Below are 24,557 nucleotides of genomic sequence, written 5' to 3'. Positions count from 1 at the left end.
TAGGGCTGGAGGGATAGCACAGTGGTAGGGCGTTTGCCAACATGGCTGACCCGAGTTCGATTCCTCCGCCCCTCTCGGAGAGCCTGGCAAGCTACCGCAAGTATCTCGCCCGCACAGCAGAGCCTGGCAAGCTCCCCGTGACGAATTCGATATGCCAAACACAGTAACAAGTCTCATGATGGAGACGTTACTGGGCCCGCTCGAGCAAATCGATGAACAACGGGAGGACCATGACCGTGACCGTGACTTTAGGGATGGGGCTGGAGCCATACTACAGCAGGGAGGGTGTTTCCCTTGCATGCACCTGAACTGGGTTCGATTCCCAGCATCCCATATGGTCTCCCAAGCACTGCCAGAAGTAATTCCGGAGTGCAGAGCCAGGAGTAACCACTGAGCATCACCAGGTGTGACTCAAAAGGCAAAAAAAAAAAATTACTTTAGGGATAATGCAGAGAAGGAGCTAGACTAGAGTCAGTTTTGAACTGAGAGCAGAGGAGTACCACCTGACTAAGGGCACACAGGAGTACCACCAGGCAGAAGGGCCGAGGGTGTGAACAGGAAGATCACCAAGACACCACTGAGGTGATGAGCAGACAAGACCTGACTCTGGGATGGGAAAGGGCAGCAGAGAAACAAACAAGGCCGGAGACTCAACCCGTGGCAGCTAAAGGTCAGTGTGGGAGGAGGCAGAGGAGGGGAGCAGCAAGAGGACTGGGGCGCCCTTCACGGGACGCCGAGCTGGGAAGAGTGAAAAGCCCAAAGTGAAGAAGCAGGAAGGAGTAGTTTTCTTTCAGACAATAGTGCTGGCGGGGGCTAGCGAGATAGCATGGGGCTAAGGCACTTGAATTATGCACTGCCGACCACATATGACCCCTAAGCACAAATGCCAGGAGGAGTGAGCCCTGAGCACTACCAGGTGAGGCGCCACCCCCCACCCCACCCCACCTCAGCCAAAAAACAAAAAAATTGAAAAAATGAAGTTCCAGAAGAGTGGCAGGAGAGGGGGAGGATGGCACTCGCGGGGCAGAGGAACATGCTCGCTTACCCACCCGCCAGCCCCCAGAGCAGCAGGCAGCGGGCAGAGCGCCCTCTAATGATGCCAGCCCAAGGCCATACACTGAAGCGGTGGGGGCCACATCCCTCACCCCAGGCTCAGGACAAGGGCGAGAGCAGCCCCAGCTCTACAGACCCACAACTTCCCTCCCTCAGAGCTCTGAGCGAGGGAGAGCGCCCAGCACCTGCAGCCCCCGGACAGAACCAGGCTGCTCCCTCCATCTGGCCTCCTTCCTCCCACGCCCTCTGGACTGCAGCATCTCAGGCGGACAGAGGCCCCAACTGTCTGCGCTGCTGCCCGCGCGAGGCCTGGCACAGGGCCTGGCACACATCTGCTGCGGGATGAACGGCTCCACAGGGCTGAGTGCCAGCTGCATCTGCTCAGGTGCGTGCCCAGACTCCGGTACTCTCCCCTCTGACCACTCTTGAACCAAGGACCCAGAGACACTCCCCTGGGCACTGTCACCCTGAGTGGGGGATAGTACAGGCCGTGAAAAGCGGCCGACCGAGGCTCAATCTCCAGCCCCCCATAACTGTCAAGATGATCCCTGAGCACAAAGCCAACGTGACCCTAAAACCAAAATAAATAAAAACTCAGGGGCAAGAGAGATAGTTCGAGGACTGGGGTACAAGCTCTGCATGCAGGAGCTCCAGGTTCAATCCCTGGTACCATAAGCTGCCGAGACTGCCAGAAGCAACCCCCAGGTATCGAACTGGGAAAGACCAAGAAAAGAGAAAGAAATCAGGGACCAGAGTGATAGTACAGTTGAGTACAGCACTTGCTTACACACAGTCAACCGGTTGTATCCACAACACCCCATATGGTTCCTCAAACCCACCAGGAGTGATCCCTGAACACAAAGCCAAAAGTAAGCCCTGAGCACTGTGAGTTGTAATAGGAAGGGAGGGAGGGAGGGAGGGAGGGAAGGGAAGAGAGGGAAAGGAAGAGAGGGAGGGAAGGAAAGAGAGGGAGGGAAGGAAAGAGAGGGAGGGAGGAACCAAAACGACCAAGTCCAGTGGAGAGCTGGTCTCTCTTCCACCACCTCTCAGTGACTAGCTGAATTGCCTCTGGAAATAGAGCCTGTGAGGGTCCACAAGAAAATGGACATGAATGAGCTCTGTGAACTCGGGGGACACCTCTGGTTTTACTGTGAATTAGACCGATTCACACCCCCGAACAGAAAAGCAGAATGGAAGCAAGCTGATTCCCAATTGGGGGGAAAGAGGCAAAGAAGGAGTGGGGGGGGTCGATTTCTGAGTCAATTTCACACTAAATTAAACATGCTGAAACAAACAGAAGTCTGCATACCATATAATTTTTCTAATTCTTAAAAGACTAGAAGTATGTTGCCAAAAGTCAAAACACATAAACCAAAAAGAAATCAAAGTTGTTATTTTCCTCTTGGTTTTATCTCCATTCGCCAAGTGCTCTTATTCAAACAATGTTCACAGTGCCATTGTCCTGCTTTGTTTAGAGAAATAATAAGGGGGTGCATTTCCAGCTTGCAGACCAGTCCAAGAGCAGCCAATCTCTGAGGACTTAGAAATCCCTCCGGTTTCGGAATCCACTGTTCAGAGGCTGGGAAGAACTGCTCACATGCCTCCACATTTAACCAGTTTTCTCCGCGGTCAGTCTGGGGAAAACAAGGCCACCAGAACAGGGCGGGCCTTGCACACAACCAGGGCCTGGGCAAGCCGGAGCTACTCAACCAGGGGCACAGATTGGCTGCTACTGGTCAGATGCTCAGGCGTCGCTGTCATGGACTGCGCGCCTACTCTGGGTGACAACTCTGCCGAGCAGGCATCTGAAGGGTAAGAAAGAAGACGTGACAAGCAAGAGCAGAGACAGGTAAGGTCTGGACTCCTTTCCTGTGCCACACTGCCTATAATAATTCACACGATCCCCTCCTAAATCTCAGCCAATTTACCATTACTTCCACTGGTCTGTCCTCTTCTCCAGTGCTATGTTATCCTTAGACACTTTTCTTTGCCATTTGTTTCATATGTATGTGTGTGTATATGTGCATGTGCGTGTGTGTGTGTGTGTGTGTGTGTACACGTGTATGTGTCTGTGTGCATTCTGCAGTGTCAGGAATCAAATTCCAGGTCTCACACAGGCAGGCAAGTGCTCTACCACTGAGCCAGATCCCTAGTCCCAAAAGACAGTCTTTGGAAGATGTAGTCTTTCCACCAAGTAACTGTCCAGGAAGATCCATTAATTCAGCTCCTTCCAGATCTATGACAGTCCTGCATTATCCCATCCCCTTCTATAAAGCACAATAGAAGTGATGTGTCTCATTCTCTCACTTCATTTTACCAAAAAGTAACCTTTTTGAGGCCAGAGAGACTGGCAACGGTCAAGGTTCTTGACTCCACGCAGTTGATCCCAGTTCAATCCCCAGCACTACAGTTTGAGAGACCATCCAAAGTGACCCAAAGCCCCCAAGCACCTTCAGAAGTGGCCCAAAATCCCAGCCCAAATTTTGAAAGTGGGGGTGGGAAATTTGGGCAACACCCAACAGTGCTCAGGGCTCACTTCTGGCTCTGCACTCAGGGATCGTCCCCAGCATGGCTTAAGGAACTGTGAATAGTGTCGGGAGTCAAGCCTGGGTCAGTCACATGCAAGGCGAGTGATCTACTATGACAGTACAATTACTCTGGCCCACAAAATAATGCTCTTTTAAAGAAAGTGCCAGGGTTCTGATCCTGTACTTTATACATGCAAAGCACACAAATCTACCAGTGAGCTCCAACCCAAGACCCTTCAAACACTTTACTCGCTTATTTCAAGTTTCCCTTCCCTTTCTTCTCCCGTTGCTGCGACGACATGTCACCTATACTTGGTCCTGGTGCCCACCACAAGCTTGTGGTGCTTGCTGAGGGCACACACTTGACTGATGCTCAGTAGAAACTGCACTTTGTTGTGGCACTAGGGTCCCAAACAACAGCACTGCTGAGCTCATGCTTGGAGCATGTGGGGACACTTGCAAGGCTGATGCATTGGTCACTGTTACTCTGGGCCTTCTCCTCCTGCCCAACATTGTACAAGTCAGTGCGGGCCAAAGATACAGCCCAGGTACTAAGGGGCTTGCTTTGCATACGGCCCTGGTTTGATCCCCGGCACTGCCTATGATCCCCTGAGCACTTCCAGGAGTAATCCCTGAGCAAGAGCCTAGGGTAAGCCCTGAGCACAGCCCGATGTGATCCAAAAACAAAAACAAAATCAATAAAAGAAACACAAAATGAAGCACTTGCTCAGTCTATAGGACGAGGGTTCAGTTCCCAGTCCAGGGGACAGGGAAGGGTTGCAGGGTGGCACCACGACTGCTCCATATCCCATTTCCAATACGGAGCTAACGGTGGAAGGTTTTGTCAGGATGAGTCCCCCAAACTACCCAAGAGTAAGGAAAGCCTCCACACACAGACCTGGATAGCAAAGCTCACAGCAACAGTGCTATAAAAGCCAGAGTAGAAACAACTTTGTCCCTCAGCAGAAAAAGACTAATGTGTAGCATGTCCATACCATTTAGCCTTTAAAAAGGATGAAGCTGGCACTGGAGTGACAGCACAGCGGGGAGGGCGTTTGCCTTGCACACGACTGACCCAAGTTCAATTCCCAGCATCCCATATGGTCCCCGAGCACCACCGAGAGTAATTCCTGAGTGCATGAGCCAGGAGTAACCCCTGTGCAACGCCAGATGTGACACAAAAAGGGGGGGAGGGGGGAAAGGATGAAGATGGGCCAGGAAGATAGCACAGCAGGCAGGGCGCTTGCCTTGCACACAGCTGACCTGAGTTTGATCCCTGGCATCTCATATGGTCCCCCATGTACACCAGGAGTAATTATTGAGCACAGAACCAAGAGTAACCCCTGAAAACTGCTGGTTGTGGCCCCAAAACAAACACACACACAAATACATGCAGTAATGGAGCTGGAGTGATAGCACAGAGGATAGGGCACTGGCCTTGCACACAGCCAACCTAAATTCAAGTCCCGGCATCCCATATGGCCCCCAAAGCACTGCCAAGAGTGATTCCTGAGGAGTTGGGTCAGGAGTAACCCGTAAGTATTGCCAGGTGTGGCCCAAAACAAACAAACAAAAAAGGATGAAGTGGGGGTACAGCAGGTAGGGCTCTTGACTTGCATATGGCCAACTTGGACCCCATATGGTCAGGTCCCTCTAGGAGTGATCCCCGAGCACAGAGCTAGAAGTCCTGAGCACAGCCAGGGGTGTCCCAAAAAACGAAAGAAAATAAAAATACAAATTCTACCACATAGAAAGACACTTTTCCTGTGTCAGATTTACAAGAATCCAAGCAGCTGACACCCTGTGGGGGAGGCTGGAGAAATGGGCATTCACACAAGCTGGTGAGTGTGCAACCTGGTCAGGCCCCTACAGAGAGCGATCTGGCAAGACCTACCTAGCAATGTGCAGGTGTTTACCTCTGACCCAGCAACGTCCCTGGGCTTCCACAAGCTCCAGCACACAAATGGAAATGGTGCAGAGGGCAAGGGGCAATGGTGCGGAAGCAAGGGAACTCCTCGGGGGCACACCATCAAAAGCAAGCTGAGGGCCAGGGAGTGGGCAACCAGCAGGGGCATAGGCTCTGCACGTGCAGGACCCGTGCTAATCCCGGGGTACGGACCCCAGCCCCCACTGCCCAGCACCACCAGACCAGCCCTGGAGGCCCAAAGAATGCCGGGGAAAGCCCTAGTGGTGTCCACCAACCCAGAGCTTGAGCAACAGCACATCCTCAGACCTTCCAGAAGGGCTGAGCCAAAGGCACAGGGACCCTAAGTCCCCCTGAGGTCACCAGGAAAAGGTATGTTGAAAACAGTTTAACTGACATTCTGTACCTAGGGGGAGGGATTGAAAAAGAACCAAAGAAACACATAAAGAACAATTTCACAATACTTTAAGGCTAAAAGAATGACAATGATCTTCCAAGTACTGACATGCTAAATCTCTGGGCTACATTATAAACAAAGTCCTATGTGGCCCCCAGGAACCCTCCCGCCAGCTCGCCAAGAGCAGCCGGGAGTCTTCCCCTCCTAACCCACAATGCAGGCTGGTGTGAAGCTTCCTTCTCCCACGCTCCCCCCACCCCGCCCGGTCCCCTGGACTGGGCAGCGACCCCATGGCAGCTCTCAGCACGGCCCTGTACCTCTCAGGTGCTGGGAGGTCGGAGCAAGCATAAGCTCCAGTGTACCGCCCTGCACCAGCAGCCCAGCCTCAGCACCTGCACTAGTCAGGGAGCAGCATAGGCTGGGGGTATCCACGGATCACACGGAACCCCTGTCTGCAGGAAGCAGGGAGAACAGGAGACGGCTGAGGGAGGCCTAGGAGGCACAGGCCAGACTCAGCAGAGGCAGCAGGCGGTGAGCAGCAGGCAAGGGACAGCCCACGCAAAAGGAAGGTTGCCTACAAATGAGTGGGGAAGGTAGGAGGTGAGAACAAAGGCCATGGAGAGGGCTCAAAGGACTAGAACAAAGGATGGGGGTGGGGGGCACGCTGGGTTCCATCCCCCGCACTTCATGGCCCCCCCAATACCTCGAGAAGTAGAGACTTAGGATCACCAGTTAGTTTACCATCCCCACCCCCAAAAAATGACGAAAGGTCAGCAAGGATGGTCCTGGATGCCAGTGACAGAGCACCTGGCCTTTTCACAGACATCCGGGCCGGAAGAGCCCCCATCTCCAGGCCCATCTGGGCAAGCAGCTGCCTCTCACCCCAGGCACTGCCTGGCCTTTCCCCTGGAACTCAGCTCCCTGGCTCTAGCTGGTCCAGCCAGCCCGGCCTCTATTAACCAGGGAACAGGGCAAGATATAAAGGAAAAACAAAAGTGGCAAGGGGAAAAGAAAGACTCTGGCTCTCCAAGAGATGATGTTTGTCTGGAAATTTCCCCCTGAGCTGAATCAGGGGTCAAAAGATGCCAAACAAGATAATGCTCCTGAATTCAAAAAAGCAGAAAACAAAAAAACAGTACAGCAGATAGGGTGCTGGCCTTGATGCCACCAACCTGGGTTCAATACTCAGCTCCCCAAAGCCCTACCAGGAGTGATCCCTGAGCACAGGGCCAGGAGTAAGTTCTGTGAACACCCTGGTGAGGCCCAAAGAAAAAAGCAAGGAAAAAAGAAAGGAAGACCACAGCAAAAACTATATTTCCACATTTTCCACTCAAAGAGAAAAATCTTAGGCTGACTGGTACCAAATTATTTCTATGAACCTCATGGAAAAGTTTTTATTTATTTTTCCAAATTATCGGGTACGGAAGTCAGTATGTTAAATAAGTGTGTTCTTCTTCATAGGACATTTTCACCCTTTAAATTTAAATGGATCCTCTTTCTCTTCTAAATGAAAAACAAAATCTTTCATAGTAGCCTTGAAATCTCTACTAAGGGATTTCTTAAATATCCACCAGATGTTCATGAGACGCAGCACACAAACGCAAACGGGCTCCTGGGGGCGGCGATGTGACACATCTGTCCAAGTGCCACCTCCCCCTGCCACATGGACAAAGCAAGGCAGCCGGTGCCTGTCTGTCTGTCTACTTGTGGACACAGCTGTCAGTGTCAGGGCCATGCTGGAGCTGGAACCCTGGTGAGTGTGAGCTCCAGCCCAGGGCGACCCATCTCTCCTGGGCAGGCCGAACCCCAGGGGACGTGGCTGTTCACAGGGATCCAACCAACCCTGTATCCGGGCATCTGGTCTAGAAGTTGCTCTTTGATGACTCTGGGACAAGAAGCCCCTCAGCACTGCCCAGTGGTTGTCATGGGCAGGAAACCACTGGAAGGGAAAACCTCTTTTCTCAGACCACAGTCTGACTTTCTCCCCATGTCCATCCATCTATGGGTCTCTGCCTGTCTGCTAGTAAGATGTGAAATGGCTCCAGTGGTAACTCGCACACCCTTGGCTCGCCATACATCAAATCTCCAAGGAAACATACTGAGAACATGGCCCCATCCAGAACAATTAAAACAGAAGGTGATACGGGCCAGAGCGATAGGGCAACAGGTAGGATGCTTTCCTTGCACACGACCGGCCCAGGTTCAATCCCCAGCACCCCACCATATGGTCCCGTGAGCACTGCTAGGAGTAATTCCTAAACTCAGAGCCAGGAGTAACCCCTGCATCAACCAGGTGTGACCCAAAAAGCGGAAAAAAAAAAAACACTAAAAGGCAATGGGCTGGGGGGACGCGTGCCCCTGATGGGTGGCCCGCGGGATGCTGCAGTGCCCGCCCGCCGTCACGCGAAAACCCAGGTCCATGAATTGGAAAAAAATAAATAAATAAATAATAAAAGGCAATGGGCCAGATCGTATAAGGTAAACAAGTAGGGTGTTTGCCTTGTATGGCTTCCCATATGGTTCCCAGAGCCCACCAGGAGTAATTGCTGGGTGCAGACCCACGAATAACCCCTGAGCACCACTGAGTGTGGCTCAAAACCAAAAGCAAGCAAACAAATTTCTTAACAACCCAAAAGGCAACAGGGACCAAGGATCTGCACTTTTAAAAAGAACCCTGGAACTTAGTCCTATTCTAAGTTCCTTCCCAATTGGGGAGTTTCCTTCCCTTTCCAAACCTCTACTTTTCAATAAACCTTTCTATTAAAAAAAAAAATATTAAGGGCCAGAGAGATAGAACAGGTGGACCTTGCATCCCATATGGTCCACCGAGCACCACCACGAGTGATCCTGAGTGCAGAGCCCTGACTGAGCCCTGAGTATCACTAGGTGTGACCCCAAAACAAAATAAAATTTAAAAGGATCTCCCAAGTAATTAAAGTCCAGTTGGATCAGCTGAGAATCAATGGCTCAGAGAAAGTCAGCCACAGGGAGACAGACGGGCTACAGAACAGTGGAGGGACGAGGTACAGACCCCGCCAGAGCAAGGACAAAGCCTGCCTCTGAGCTGAGCTTCCCTGCAGGCTAAGCAAAAAGACCTCACACTTCCACAGACAGGAACAGCAGACCCACGGGGCAGATTCCCCTTGTCCTGAGGCCTGAGATCAAAGTCCCCCTCCCTCCCTCCCAAGGGACACACAACAGGAAGTGGGGCAGTGTGTTCCCCCACTCCTCACCATCAATAACCACCCACAGGCTGCAGGCCACACACCTCGTCTTGTGGACTAGTCACTGAGGTGCCCCTGAGTCAGCTCTAGGGTACCCGCTAGCTTCCTAATGGAAATCGACGCCTAATGAAAAGCAAAGCCGGCACACACAGAGCAAGTGACCAAACCAACTTCCCACCGACAACAGTGCCTCTGACCTCACTCCAGCCCCTGCTGTGAAGGCCACAGGCAGACCAGCACCGAAACAAAAGCACTGGCCTGACCTGTATCTTTGGCTGGAGGAATTCTGGCCAGGAACACCATGCCCAGAACTCAGGAGAAACCACAGAGCCCGAGGCCAGTGCTGAGCCAGGCCAATGCCCACCCTCAACCACCAGTCATGGTCATCTGGCACTGAGAACCAGGGTGTGTCCCTCAAAGAGCAGCCTGGAAGCAGGTCTGACTATCAAAGGAAACAAGAACCATCAGAGAAGTCCCTGGCATCCCTGAGAGCCAGACCTTTCATATAGGACGCCATTTTCCAGCATTAAACTACTTGGTTTGGTCTGGGGGCCACACTCATCAGTTCAGGGGTCACTTTCCTTGTAGCACTGGAGGACCACATGCCTCCCACCTGGGCCTCCCACATTCAAAGCATGCACTCCAGACCTTTGAGCCCACACCCCAGCTCCCTGAGGTGGTGGCTTTCAATGGATCACTCTAGTCATGCGTGATAAAGACTTAAATTTCACAAATGCCAATAGAAAACATACAATGAAAGGAATCAGAATGTACTGGTACTGGGTGCCAGAAAAGACGGGGACAAGAGGCAAAGAGTTCCAATCCAAACAATTCCACTAAAATAGCATCAGAGATGCTCTGGAATGCAGGGCCCTGCGTCAGGAAGAGGGGCTTAAGGAGAAGAGGCATGGTGCTGCCAGCGGGGCTGGGTCACGGAGGGAGGGCACCAGAGAGGGGAGCAAGTGCACCAACCTAACCATCAGATACTGCCACATCTGCACCGGTGTGAGACACTGGGTCCCCAGAGCAGAGCCAAGCGTGGAGGGAAGTGACGGGGCACAGGGGAGAAGCGAGCTGTGGAGAGCTGATGAGCATTAGCCCGTCCAGAGACAGCACCCACACTGGCACTGACCCGCGGCTGCCAGGCAACAGCCCGGTCCCTGGCTGCCAAGCCTTCTGATTCGTCAACGGAGCTGAAAGTCTGGAGCGCAATGCGAGATCTCCTGATTCTCCTGCTAGCAACTGTGACCGACGGAACAATGGCCTCCCCAAAATGTCCACATCCTAATCCCAGTTGGGTGACAAAGGGGAATTCAGGTAGCAGATGGAATTAAGGTTTCTAAGGCAGCTGACCTTAAAACAGGGAGAAGAGTTGAGGATGTAGCTCTGTGGTAGAACACTTGACACGTATGCGGGAAGCCCAAGGCTTTATCTCCAGCACTGCAAAAAAAGGAAAAAAAAATAGAGGTTGAGGCCAGGGCAATAGTACAGTGGGCAGGATGTTTGTCTTGCAAGCAACTGTCTCTGGGCTCCGTCCCCCACACCCCCGATGGTCCCCCAAGCACTGCCAGGAGTAAGCCCTGAGCACCTTGCCAGATACGGTCCAAAATTCTAAATTAAACTAAACTGAAAGACTGGGGTCAGAGTAATAGTACAGCAGGTAGGGAGCTTGTCTTGCATGTAGTCAACCAGGGTTCAATGCCTGGCACCATGTATGTTCCCCCAGTCCTGCCTGGAGTAATCTTAATATGGAGTTAGGAGTTAAGCCTGAGCACCCCTGGGTGTGACCCTAAAAACCAAAGGAGAGAGAAACCTTTCACTCTCGCCCTCGATTCTGACTCACAGCCCAGCAGCTTGCATCTAGCTTCGTTGAAGAGAGGTCCGGGGCCACAGCCTCAGCACCAACACACGCCAGACACTGGAGAGCCTCCTAAGGGGTGGCCAAAGTGATCCATCAGGGTCCTTACTCTTACCATCTGTTCATGACCTTCTCAGAACAGGGGACCTGCTCAGGTGTTCTGCTCCCAAGGGATCTGTTTACCAGTGTCAGCACAGATAACTGTCCCCTGAAATCTGGGAAACTGAAACTGGTCAGAACCCTTGTCACCTTCTCTTCTTACGTGATTTTTATTTGGGGGCCATGTCCTGTAGTGCTCAGGGCTTACTCCCGGCTCTGTGCTCAGGCATCACTCCTGGCAGTGCTGGGGGGACCAGATGCCAGGAATCGGGGCTCCAACCCGAGTCCACCATATGAAAGCAAGAGCCTTGCCTACGGGACTATCAACTTTTCTCTAACGGACAAAAAGAAGGACAGACCTCCTAGCCCCTCACCCTCAGCCAAAGCAGACTCTTGCTCTTCCAGCCCTGAGAGCTGGGCTCTCTTCAGTTTCTGAAAACAGCTACAGGGCCAGCTGGAGCTAGAGCTACAGCAAATGTGCTTCCTCATCTCCATGTCAGATTCAAGCCGAGCTGCTCCGATCAGAGGGACTTGCAGAGCCTGGCGCTCCGCCTCTCAGCACCAGAATAAAAGATGCTATCAGAACCACAGCCCCACTCAAACCATGGAGCCCTCACTGGCCTCAGACACATGGCACCCTCCTCTTACCCTTTCTCAGCTGGAACGCAACACTTTACCTGCTCAACTGGCCCAGCCACTCCAAGCTCCCAGCCTCCTTCAAGACTGCACTTATACATCAATTCCTCTGAAGACTCCTATGTCATCAAATTCATTCTCAAATTCTCTCTTCCTGGGGGAACTGACATCACTTGCCCCCCCCCACCTCCACCGCTAACCACACTTTGCTGCAGACCATACTGAGGACAGAACTGACTTTACTCTTCTCGGGGCTGGAGCAAGAGTACAGTGGGTAGGGCACTTGTCTTTCACGCAGCCCACCTGGGTCTGTTCCCCCATACTCCATATGGTCCCGAGTCTGACCAAGAGAGATTCCTGAGCACAGAACCAGGAGTCAGCCCTGAGCACTGCCAGGTGTACCCCTCCCCCCAAAAAACAACTACAAAGAATTTCCCATTTAATATCTATACACTCTCAGCTGTAACACACAATACACGTGCTCAGTACGGGGGGGGGGGGGGGGGGGGGCAGGTTATGGGTCGGGCCACACCAGGTAGTGCTCAGGGCTTACTCTTGGCTCTGTATTTGCCTTGCACAAGCCTGACATGGGTGTAATTCCCGGCACCAAGTTCCCCAAGTAATCCCTGAATACAGAGCTAAGAATAAGCCTTAAGCATCACTGGGTGTGGCCCCAAAACAAAACAAACAACCAACCCCAAAAATAAGGTGTCTGCTATAGTCATTCAGATCAGGCACAGGAAAGAAGCTGTTCCTAACTGCTTGAGCGAGGAGGGGGGTTGACACCAGGAGGCCTCTAGGCAGGGCTGGTCGCCTTGCCTTGCTAAGTTGCCTGTGACAACTAGCCCCATTCCCAAAGCGGGTTCACAGCCAGCTTGAGCATGGGGCAACTCCCGCTGTCCCCCAGTCACTGCCTCCCCTTCCTCCAGTCCGTCCACACTCAGGGCCCTAGTTCCTGCCCCTCCTCGCTCATTCGGATTCTGATGCCAATATTCTCTCACCTAATACATGGGACTCCCGGAAGCTCCCAGAAGACATTTAACTTGTCAACCCACACAAGCCAGCAGGAGTCCTTCAAATGATCACAACAAGCACCAAGTCTTGATGTGGTGGCAGCTGTGACCTGGCTCTGGCACCACTACCACCCCATCCCTGGGCCCCCAAACACCTCAGGGGCCATTCCTGGGCACACAGCCAGGAACAGCCCCTGAGCATGGTCAGGTGTGGCTCATACCCCCCAAGATAGTACTGGCTCCTCTATGGCCTGGGGAAGCTGGGTTTGGGGACCACGCCTAGCAGTGCCCCAGGGTCATCTCCACCTGGTGCCTAAGACTCCACCTCCCCCCCACCTTTCCCACAGCTCCCCAGACCCTGTGACCTGCAGGGACAATAGGGAACAACTGCGCCTCTCAGGGCATCACCTCCACCTCCCCAAGAAGCAGGCTCGGATGTGCACCCATGTGCTGGTTCCAGCATGTGCCCGAGCTCAGGAAGCTAGTCTGGCCCTCGCCCACACAATGATGCCATTGTGCCAGGAGCCCCTGCCAAGCAGCCCTTCCCAAAGCATTTAAGGCCGCACAGACTTCTCAAGAGTCACCCTGCTCCCAACTGCCAGCAAGTCCCAAGAAGGTTGCCTCCTCAAAGCCAGTTATCACCTTAGTCCTCACTGCTTTGAGCAGTGTCTCCCAGGACAGGGCACATGTGCACACACGCACACAAAGACAGACAGACACACACAGAGAGAGAGAGAGACACACACACACACACACACACACACACGGCACTAAGGTCAGATTGCCTACCTGCAGTTCCCTCACACTGAAGTGCTGCCTCCCCGCTGCCTTCCACCCCTGTCCCAATCCCTGCCACTCCCCCAGACTCTCCCATACTTTGTTCCATTCCTGACCTATCTCCTGACAAGTAATCAAAATTGCTGCACACCACCACACCACCAATTTCTATTTTCTCAATCAGCCAGTGCCTTCTGGGTTATTACTAGGGATTTGGGCACACCTGGTGTTCCTCGGGGCGTACTCCTGGCTCTATGCTCAGGGATTACTCCTGGAGGTGCCATATGCAGTTCGGGCAAGTGAACCCAGGCTTGGCCATCTGCAGGGCAACTGTTCTAGCCCTGCACTCTCTGAAGCCCCTGGACAACATCCTCAAGGGCAAGAAACAGTACTCCATCACACCCACCATTTCACACTCAAGCATCACATATTTTTCAGTTTGACACTGACCTCAAATGTCCTGCCCTATGGTCATGAAATCACCCCTGATGCCTGTAATTCTGCTTCAATCAGAGTATCTCCCATAAAGCAGTAGTGGAGACTGCTTTTTCTGATATTTCCCAAATTTTTTGGTGTAAAGTACAGTCATTCTAGTCCAGGACGGCACTGCAGGCACTCAGGGAAGATATGCTTTCAAGTAAAAAATGTGACTGGGGGGCGGAGGTGGGACAATGCAGGGAGTGAGCCCAGGTCTCATACAAGTGAAAACGTGAATGTTTTTTTTAAGTCTTTGAGTCGCACCCAGCAACACTCAGGGGTTACTCCTGGCAGTGCTTAAGGGACCATACAGGATGCCAGGGACCAAACCCAGGTCGGGCACGCGCAAGGCTAGTGCCTTACCTACTGTACTTCCACTCTGGCCGTGGAAACATGCCCCTCTCCTGCCGTGACTCTTTGCTGGCAAAGGAGCAGAAGAGGATGGGCTTCAATTGCCAACTTGTAGGTTTCATGATTTAGTTACCTCAGAATCTAAAACAGTTTACAAAACAAATGTGAGGCCAAACCTGCAGGGCCTGCCAAGAGTGCGAGCAGGTACCAACACATCATATTTACCATCACTCAGCTTGGGAGCCGCAGGCTATTCCCAAGCCTTGGGAAAATGATCACACCCCAGTCTCCTGGTACACTGTGAGCCCAGAACAAAGAGGACCCCAGAAAGCCTGCCTTCATGCCTACTGAGGAAGGACTCACTTTACGTTTTCACATGCACCTATTGTGCTCAGAGACTGAATCAGCACTGGCTTTCTGCAAGGCAACCTCCTTACTCTTATCCTCACACTGGCCCTAATGAAAGTCATAAAACTAGCAAGTTCTGAGTCCCGAGCAATAGTACAGCGATTAGGAAGCTTGCCTCACACACAACCAACCCAGGTTTGGTTCCTGGCATCCCATTGGGTCCCACATCCAGCCAGGAGTGATCCCTGAGCCCAGAGCCAGGAGTATGCCCTGAGCACCAATGGGTGTGGCCCCAAAACAAAAATACTACCAAGTTCATCTGCCTCAGTTTGATCACTTTTAACAAGTGCATTACCAGCAGACATGCCTGTGTGTCACATATATAAAACCAGTGTGCAGAGTTGGGCTGGAGTGAAAAAGAAAATAAGCTTCCCAAAGAGCAATGTGGGCCATCCCTTAACATAGATTTGTCCACACAGACTTCCTCCCAGCCAAGCCAGCAGGGCCTCCGTTCTATGCTATACCCATGTGGGCAGCATTGTCTTAGAATTGACTCTTGTGGGGCCATACAGGGGTTAAGGCACTTGCCATATATGTGGTAAACCCAGTTCAACCCTCAGCAACACGTGGTCCCTCTGAGCACTGCTGGGAGTGACCCTCAAGCGCAGAGTCAGAAGTCTCTGAGCACAGATGAGTGTTGAGGAAGGAAGGAAGGAAGGGAGGGAGGGAGGGAGGGAAGGAGGGAGGGTGGGTGGGTTTCATGATGCTTTAAAATCAGACAGGTGTCAAACTGCCAGTCACTGGATAGGTCTGGAAGCTTCAGCTTGAACGTTTCCCTTCCAGGGCTGTCAAAGGTATCTAACAAGCAAAGAGAGGACCTTGCTGGCAGCAGGTAAGGGAAATAAAGTGGTTCTGAGTCTGACACAGGTGACAAATAGCGAGGGGTCAAGGCAGGTGGCTGCACACCTCTGAGCCCCAGTTTTTGCATATAAGAAAGGGGGACAGGCGCCTTAGAGGATCACCATGAAAATAAAATCTAATACTGTGTATAAGAGGGTCAGAGTAATAGTACAGTGGATAGGGTGCTTGCCTTAGATGTGGCAACCCAGGTTCAATCCCTGGCACCCCATGATTCCCCTGAGCCTTCCAAGAGTGATCCCTGAGCACAGAAGCAGGAGTAAGCCCTGAGTACTGTCGGGTGTGTCCTAATAATAATAATAATAATAATAATATGCATAGGGCTGGAGAGATAATATAGGAGCTAGGGCACTTCCCTTGCAAGTAGCCAACCCAGATTCTATCTCCAGCATCCCATATGGTCCCCTGAGCACCTCAGAAGCAATTCCTGAGTGCAGAACCAGGAGTACCCCTGAGCATCACCAGGTGTGGCCCCAAAACAAAACAAAACCAAAAAGGTGCATAAAAGGGACAGCAGGGACTCAGTGGAAGAGCATATACTTTCATGTACAAGACAGGAGTTCCATCCTCAACCCTCACAAACACACCCTTAAAGCCCCCCCCCACCAAAAAAAAAAAAGATTTAGTATTGAGAGCACAGGTTCTGGCACTGAGAAAACTTCTGGGCTGGGCCAGAGAGACAGTACAGGGGTTAAGGTATTTGTCTTGCACACAGCTGGCCCTTTTTGATCTCTGGCCCTGTGTAAGGTCTCCAAGCACCGCCAAGAGTGATTCCTGAGCATGGAGCCCAGAATAAGCCCTGCGCACCACCATGTGTACCTAGAAATCAAATAAAAATAACAACAGAACCCATCAGGGTTTACATCCACATCCACCTTTGTTTTTGATGGAGAGCTGATAATTACTATGGGGGGGGGGGGGGCAGAGTCGAAACTCTCAGCACAAAAAGAACATTAAGTGTATCTGAATTGCGGGTGGGAACAGCAGCGCCTTCCAGCCTTCCATTAAGGCCAGCGGCCACCCCTAATGGTCCTGCGGGAGTCACCTCAGTCGTATCACTCCCCCCAGAGCTTTCCCAGAAGACCTCTAACAGTCTCGCCAGTGAACGTCGCCCTTGATGTGTGGTAATGATGAGGTGGTTTTCAAACAGAATCACAGATTTACAGGCTTTTTGAAGATTCCTGATCTCCTGCATTCCCTTCATTAAGGACAACCTCCCAGCTAACCTACATAGGGACGCCTATGACCCTCAGAGGCCAAATTACAATTGCCTCAGAAAAAGCCTCTCTGAAAAATCAAATCCCCGTCCCAAACGTCATGCCATCATCTTGTGAGCAATACAGAAGCATTCCAGGAGAGAGCTCCGCGGGAAGTGCAGGGCAGTGCAGAGGCAGCAGCGTGCTGCACGGCACTCCCACACACTGCCAGTGGAGGCCAACACCTCGTTCATGCTGGGCTTGATCTGCTCCCGGAATCTGCAGCATCCTGGGAAGTGGTCACAGATGCACACCACCAAGCCTCACCTGTATCAACTGAAGGAGAAGTTCTCAGGGTGGAGCCAGTCAGTGTGTTTAGCTGCTCCCTAAGTGGTTCTTATGCACACTGGAGTCTGAGAAACATGCATAGTTGATTCTGCAAAGTACCTATTACTAATCCCAATTTAGAGATAAGGAAACCAAGTTCAGAAGTTAGAGTGGTCAGCCAGGAGGCCAATTTGTACCCACGTCTGATTCCATAAGGCTTTTGTAGCCAGCCTGTTTATGCCATTGGAGGCTCTCAGTCACCAAGCCACTGGGCGTGATGTCTTTACCTCAGGAGGGGCGGGGAGTGCAGGATGCAAGAGGCCGGCACTCTGATGCGATTACAGGCGCTTTTAAACCCAGCCAAGATGGCCAGTCATTCCCCAGGATAAGCCCGCTTTTCCTGGCTCCATTTGTCAGTCAGTTACTAGGACGAGAATACATGGGGCGGGGTGGGGGTGAGTGAGGGTCCTTTCCTTTCCGTCCTCCAATACCCAACACCCAATGCCTCGCACTGCCCTGACTAGAAAGGAACACCAGAAGCCAGACTGTCTCTGGAGGGCTTGGAGTGTGACACATCCTGCCCAGACCAGGGATCTCACCCCCCTACCCGCCCCCGCCCCACCCCCCCACACCAGAAATGGTTTACTAGCAGACAGGTCATCTGGGGAGGAAGGGGAAGGCAAAACTGGATGAGTCAGAACATCCAGGACCTATAAACAGACTCAAGGCATGGGATGCTGACAGTTGGCCCTCAGACCCACCATCTCAGCCGGGCTCTGGTTCTCCCCAGTGTGTGTGTGTCTGTGTCTGTGTGTGTCTGTGTGTGTCTCACGGGCCCTAGACCAGGAGTCTTTGCAATGACTCTCAAACCTGTGTGTGTGTGTGTCTGTGTGTGTCTCAAGGGCCCTAGGCCAGGAGTCTTTACAATGACTCTCAAACCTGCCTATGCCAAGAAGAAGACACCACAAAGAACTCCATGCAAGTTCAGGGAGACTGAACAATGTTTCAGATCTGGTTTGAAGCACACAGGTACTTTTTCTTTCCCCCGCCAAACCTAAGTCTGGTCTCTGTCAGTATAAGTGGTCCATTAAATGCACAAACTTCAAGTGCTTTCACAGCTCCTAAGGTTAGGAAAAACAAAGTTCACTGACAATTCCCAGCCTTCCAAACAAACTTGATGATTGATTTTCAGATGGCAAATGTGTACGTGAGGTTCTCTGGCTCTCTACAGAGCGGATGGTGCAGGAGAGACACGCAAACTCGGTTGAAGCTGGCTAATGCCAGCGCACAACTCTTACCTCCTAAGGCCTCTCTCTGTATTCCACACACAGGTGGTAATGCCTAGGCTAGACAGAGAGATAAAGACAAAAAGCAACTATGTTTTTTTTTTTAAAGAAGTTTGATAAAACAACTCTGAATTTCAAGACATCAAAACATAACCAGGATATTCACTAGTACAGCAGATAGGGTACTTGCTTTGCACACAGCCCACCCAAATTAGATCTCCGGCACCCCAGATGGTCCTCCAATCCCCAGCTAGGAGTGATCCCTGAGTACAGAGTCAGGCAAGAGTTAGCCCTGAGCTAACTCCTGGTGTGGCCCTAAAAAAAAAAAAATTTTTTTTAAGTTTTTTTAACTTAAAAATGGAGACCAGGTCAAAAAAATGTTACAAATGAATATTCAACCAACCACACACTTATTTCAATGTTTTCCTAACTTTCTATTTTTAGACAGAACATTCCATTGATGAACTTAGCAGAAGAGTCCTTTTGCAAAACCTCAACAGACTGATGTAAACATTCTTTTCACAATGCATGGGGGTGATGAATGCTCTCCCACCCCACCCCATTTAATGAGATACTCCACAGGTCTTGGTCCCTTGTCCATTTGTAATAAAGTTTTTTGCGAATCCCTTAACCCCAGTTTGACTCAGTTTCTGAAATGAGGTAACAGTTCTATGTTCGAATTCAAAAGTCAGGATCTGGAGCCAGAGAGATAGTACAGCTAGTAAGGCTCCTGCCTTGTACACATCTAACCTGAGTTCCATTCCAGGCACCCCATATGGTCCCCCGAGCCCCACAAGGAGTGATCCCCGAGCACAACCTTGGAGTAAGCACTGAGAACTGCTGGGTGTGCCCCCACCCCACTCCCAGATGTGCCAATCAGATCAAATCCCAGCCCCATCACTTACTGGTTGTATAAACTTGGGGCCAAGACTTAAATTAAGCCTAGGCCCAGAGAGATAGTACAGTGGAGAGGGCACTTGCCTTGTACACAGCTGACCAAGTTCAATCCCTGGCATTCCATATGGTCCCTCAAGCCCCATCAAGAGTGATCATGAGCACAGAGCCAGCAGTCAGCCCTGAGCACATCCGAGGTGGCCATCCACAAAAAAATAAAGCCTGTCCTCCTGTCTCCTCATCTATGGCAGGGGAATGGGTAATTTCTGTGGTACTGACACTGGAGGGACACATGACGGAGACAGAGCACCCATACAGAGGATAAAGCACATGTCTTCCTTGTACACAGCCAACCCAGGTTTGTAAACCCAACACCCCATACGATCCCCAAGCCCTGACAGGAGTCATCCCTTTGTGCAGAGCCAGGAGAAAGTCCTAACTACAGCTGGGTGTGACCCAAAAAATCCAAAACAACAACAACAACAAAAAAAGCCTCAGGTAACAAATGCTTTTGAAGTTCGAGAGTAGAGTTAGAAGGACCCATATACTGGGAGAATTGTTTGGCAAAGACATGACAGAAGTGTTTCCAGCCAGACATGGAGCAGCAAGTCTAGCAATGGAAGAGGTGTTCTAGTTCAATTCGTCATATCCTCCCCAAACCCAAATCCAACCCTCTAATTACTCCAAGATGTAGGGGTAAAAAGACCTCACGTCACAAAATGACAACAACCCGAGCCTAGACACCCACTGATCGCTGAAGTACCAGGAACAGGAAGAACCACTGCCCATTGCAGGCAAAATATGTGCCTGGCCCACTGAGTTGTCTCTCCAGCCCTTTGGAAACATAAATACAGTTAGTTCCCAGGAGGATGATGATGATAATGTCATGCACAGAAATGTCTTGACACTTTTAGTCCACAAACACTGCTGCTCCTAATGAAACAAAGGAAAAGAAAAGTCTACTTGTCATTTTACATTCAGAAAAAGCCAAGTCACTAAAATAAAGCAGAAGCCCAAAGACCTTTCATCTGGTCAGAGTCTTACCAGAATCCCAACTCAGGAAATCCATACCACACTAATATTATGAAGGAAAGTTATATAAAGGAGCAACAATAAATCTACATACGATTTCTGCAGGACTAGGCTAACTCAAGGAACTCAGAAAACTCTTGCCAGTCTGGAGCACAGGCCAGGCATGTGGGTGCTAGGTTTGATTCCTGGCTCCACATGGTTCCCGAGCATCAAGATGGTGGCCCTGGTAGCCTGACAAGACAGGTCAAGTACTGCTGGCAGTGGCCTCGGGCACCACTTGGGGGACCAAAGGTATTTAAAAAAGAAAGCAAGAGAGAAAGAGAGAGAAAAAGAGGAAGGAAGGTAGGTAGGAAGGAAGGAAGGAAGGAAGGAAGAAGGAAGGTTGGTTCAGCAAAAAGATGGGTCATTTTTCAAGACTGCTCACAGCACAGTAAAGATGCTCACTTGCCAGTCTGACATCTTTCCTCCCCTCAAGCTTGGGAGCAAACTCCTGCTGGGAGAGATCTCCACAGCTCCCTCTGCAGTGTTCAAGGTTCAGGGAAGCAAAAGTCTGCCCACAAACCACAAACCAAGTGCCTGAGCACTGCAGCCCAAAGGATAATCCAAACTTGTAAAGTCAGGGGCTTTTGAAGGCAGCCTCATGAGAGGCACCTTCGAGTCCTTTGTGTTTTACCTTTAGTGTCCAGTATCTCATCAGACACTTATAAAACAGTGAACTGGGAAGGATGACTAACAATATTAAAACCAAAGAAATAGATTTGTAAAAAATGTACAAGTGGGACTGAATCGAAGGTGAGCAGATCTTGGTAGCTTTTCCAAACCCAATCACTAGAACAAGGCCCATTTTGGAAACAGACAGTCTTCAAAACATAGAAGGACCCAGGAGCTCGCTAGAGACGCCAGAGCATGCACAGAGGAGCCCTGGGTCCGAGACCCTGGTCAGATCCCGAGTTCCAGGGTGTGGTTCCAAAAAAAATTAATATGGATGAAAACTATCTGCAAACTCCATCACTGCAGTGCAAGCTTCGGTGTATGATTTTGTCAGCATCATCCATCACCCTGTATCTAGAGCTACAAGCTGCAGAGGTTTTCTGCCAAATCTCTATGAAGTGTGTGGAGGGGGGGCCTCAAATTCATCTTTTCAGTCATCAGTCCCCATTCTGATCCCTTCTTTTCATTTTCCGGAGGTGCAAAGAATGCCTAGTTCTCATCTTTTCCCCGTGCATTTTCTCGTGTGAACGTTAAAAATAAACGAGGGGGTCTGAACATCTTCCTAGATGGGGGGTGGGGGGGGAATAAATTGCCAACTGTTGGGAGCCAGGCCGAGTGCGTCAATTCTCACGCTGAGGTCCTGCTGCACGGCCTCGGGAAGATCGCTCCACCTCCGGGTCTCGGGGCTGCCCCCTTGACTCGGCTCTTAAACCCCGACTGGGCGGAGGAAGGCGCTCCAAAGGCCCCCGCGGGGTTTCCGCGGAGGCCGCCCCACCCCCACCCACCCCGCCCGGCCACCGGGCCAACTTCAGGTTGCGAACAAAAACCTGTTGGCACGAATTCCTCCAGGAAGGGCCGGCCTCTCCGGGCGGGCGCGCCCGCGGGTCGGGGCGGGAGGGTCTCGGCCGCCCCCGGAACAAAGGCAGCCGCAGCCTGCCTCTCTGCCCGAGCCCGCCGCGCCGCCCGCCCCGCCGAGCGCGGGGAGCGCGGGGAGCGCGGGGAGCGCGGGGAGCACGGAGAGCACGGGGAGCACGGGGAGCACGAAGAGCGTGGGGAACACCGGGAGCGCGGGGAGGGAGCACGGGGCGCGGGGGGGGGGGGGCACCGGGAGCGCGGGGAAGGAGCGCGAGGAGCAGGAGGAGCGCGGGGAGCACCGGGTGCGCGGGGTGCACGGGGAGCGCGGGGCGCACCGGGAGCACGAGGAGCACGAGGATACGGGGAGCGCGGGGCGCACCGGGAGCGCGGCTCCCGCACGCCGGACCGTCCGATGCCGGCGGGTGCCCGGGCCGCGGCCGGAGGGAGGCCAGGCGGTGTGCGGGGCCGGACGCCGGCCGGGCGGGGGTGCGGGTGGGTGGGGGGAAGTGCTCGGGCAGGACAGGCGGGACCGCCCCAGCCCGCGGGGCTCTCGGAGCCCCCAACGCCAGGCGACGAGGAGAGTCCGCGGCGGGGCTCCGCGTCCCCGCCGCGCGAGGTCCAGCCGCGAGGCCGCCGGCCCGACCAGTCCGGGGTCCCGCCGCGACGGGACCTAACGGGGGCGGCGGGTGCACGCTCGGGCGGGGCGGGGTGCCCCGGGGTGGACCCCCGCGCGCGTGCCCGAGAGGGGAAGGGTTCGCTCACCTCCGTTCCTCCCGGCCGGCCTGCGTGCACGTCCGCGGACGCCGGCGGCGCCGGAGACGTGGGGGCGACCAGAACCCGCGGAGCCGCCGCCGCGTCCAGCTCCGTTTGACACCCACACACCAGCCAACATGGCGGCCGGGAGGGGGCGCGCCGGCTGCGTGCGCGCGCGCGCCGCAGGCCCCGCCCCCAGGCCGCAGGCCCCGCCCCCGCAGGACCGCGAGGCCCCGCCCCCGGTCGCGAGACCCACGGGGGGCTGCGGAGCACCCCCGGAACAGCGCCTCAGCCCCAACCTCTCACATCCCACGCGCGCTCCCCGCGTCCCCCAGCCGCCACACAAACCGTGTCAAATTCGAGCCCGAACCCACGTCCTTGACAACCTCCACTCAGACCAGCACACAGACACACACACACCCCAACTCCGCGCACCGCAGCCCTGCCGCCAAGCTCGCGCTCGAGGACCCCGCTCCCCTCGGAGCAGGAGCCTGCACGGGGCGAGGGGCCTGCCGGGTGATAAATCCCTGATGCCCACTACAGATGTCTGCACTGTTTTCTAGCGTCATACATCAATAAGACATGCCCCCCAAATTATCTTGAGAAGAGGCCTTACTAGACGCCAAAGGGGTCCGGACACAAAAAGTGCAGCCCTGGGCCGGAGAGATAGTCAAGCGGGTGGGGCGTTTGCCTTGCACGTGGTCCACCCGGTTCGATCTCTACAGCCCATATGGTCCGCCTTAGCCCCACCGGGAGTCCTGCCCGAGCACACAGCCAGGAGTAATGCATTGCCGGGTGTAGCTTAAAAAAAAAATAAATAAACAGCACAGCCCTTTGTGTCCCTGTCCCGGGGCTTTTCATCCAGCCTTAAACTCTCACCCCTGCAACAGGAAAGGTCGTTTTCCTTTGGTTCAGCCTTACCACCATGGTGCAGGGGACAGGATGAGAGCACATAGCTCTCAAGATGAGAACACATAGCACTTAGGATCAGCCTCTGATCCTAAGTGCTCTGGGGCCAGAGCTATAGTGCGGTGGGTAAGCTTCCCTGAGCTCCACCAGGAATGATTCCTGAGCAGAGCCAGGAGTAACCCCTGAACAGCTCTGGGAGTGACCTCAGTAACAAATTAGATATTCTGAGCCTGCACAGCTAACCAACCTGCCCCTTCCAGGGCAGGAGCAGCAAAGACCCTGGACAGTCAGTCTGAGGGCTTCATCAGGTGGTCAGAGGGCACCATACCTGTCTGTGCCGAAGACACCCCAATGATATCACTTCTCTACCAAGCTTTCCTTTCAGAGAAGTTGTGTCCAGAAGTGCCCGCTCAACCCTCATTCACAAGGAGCAAGTCTCTGTGCTTGCCAGAGCCCTGAAGTGTGCTTCCGGGGAGGCAGCCAGGGCGAACGGGAGGGATGGTTCATTCACAATCCCATGTTGCTTTTGAACGTTGAGATGGTCAATACAGAGAGTTCTAGATGCTAGAAACCCACCTCCCAAATTTGCAGCCTCTTGGGCTAGAGTGATAGTACGACAGCTAGGGTGCTTGCCTTGCATGCAGACAACGAGCTTGATCCTCAGCACCCCACATGGTCCCCTGAACAGAATCAGGGGTGATCCCTGAGTGCAGAGTAAAGAGTAAACCTCATCAAGTATGGCCAAAAAAACAAAGAAAAGAAAAGAAAAAAATCCATTCTGTATCTCGGGGAGGTGTTTAGACTCAAGGACTCTTACTGGCTTTGTACTCAAGAGTGAGCCCTGGTGGTTCTCAGGAAAATATATGTGGTGCCAGTGATCAAACTGGGGTCATGGGATGCAAGGCAAACATCTTAACCCCAGTACTATCTCTCTGACTCCAGAAATCCATTTTTATTTGTGGTTCACCTGTACCCCGAACCTGTCCAACAC

General features: G+C 52.7%; 1 protein-coding gene across 1 annotated transcript in view; it reads right to left on the bottom strand.

Annotated features, from left to right (window-relative positions):
• EPN2 (epsin 2) overlaps positions 1–22,792 on the bottom strand; it is a 78,847-nt gene extending 56,055 nt beyond the window's left edge. The window contains exons 1-2 of the mRNA XM_056135745.1: positions 22,667–22,792; positions 10,259–10,566 (exon numbers count right to left, since the gene is read on the bottom strand). The gene's annotated coding sequence lies outside the window, so the exon portion shown is untranslated. The remainder of the gene's footprint in view (positions 1–10,258; positions 10,567–22,666) is intronic.
• Between the last annotated feature and the right edge of the window lie 1,765 nt (positions 22,793–24,557).

This window comes from Sorex fumeus, unplaced genomic scaffold (assembly GCF_029834395.1).
Source record: "Sorex fumeus unplaced genomic scaffold, SorFum_2.1 ptg000122l, whole genome shotgun sequence".
Lineage (NCBI taxonomy): Eukaryota > Metazoa > Chordata > Mammalia > Eulipotyphla > Soricidae > Sorex > Sorex fumeus.
The sequence above is the reverse complement of the archived record's forward strand: the minus strand, read 5'-3'. Positions and strand labels throughout refer to the sequence as shown.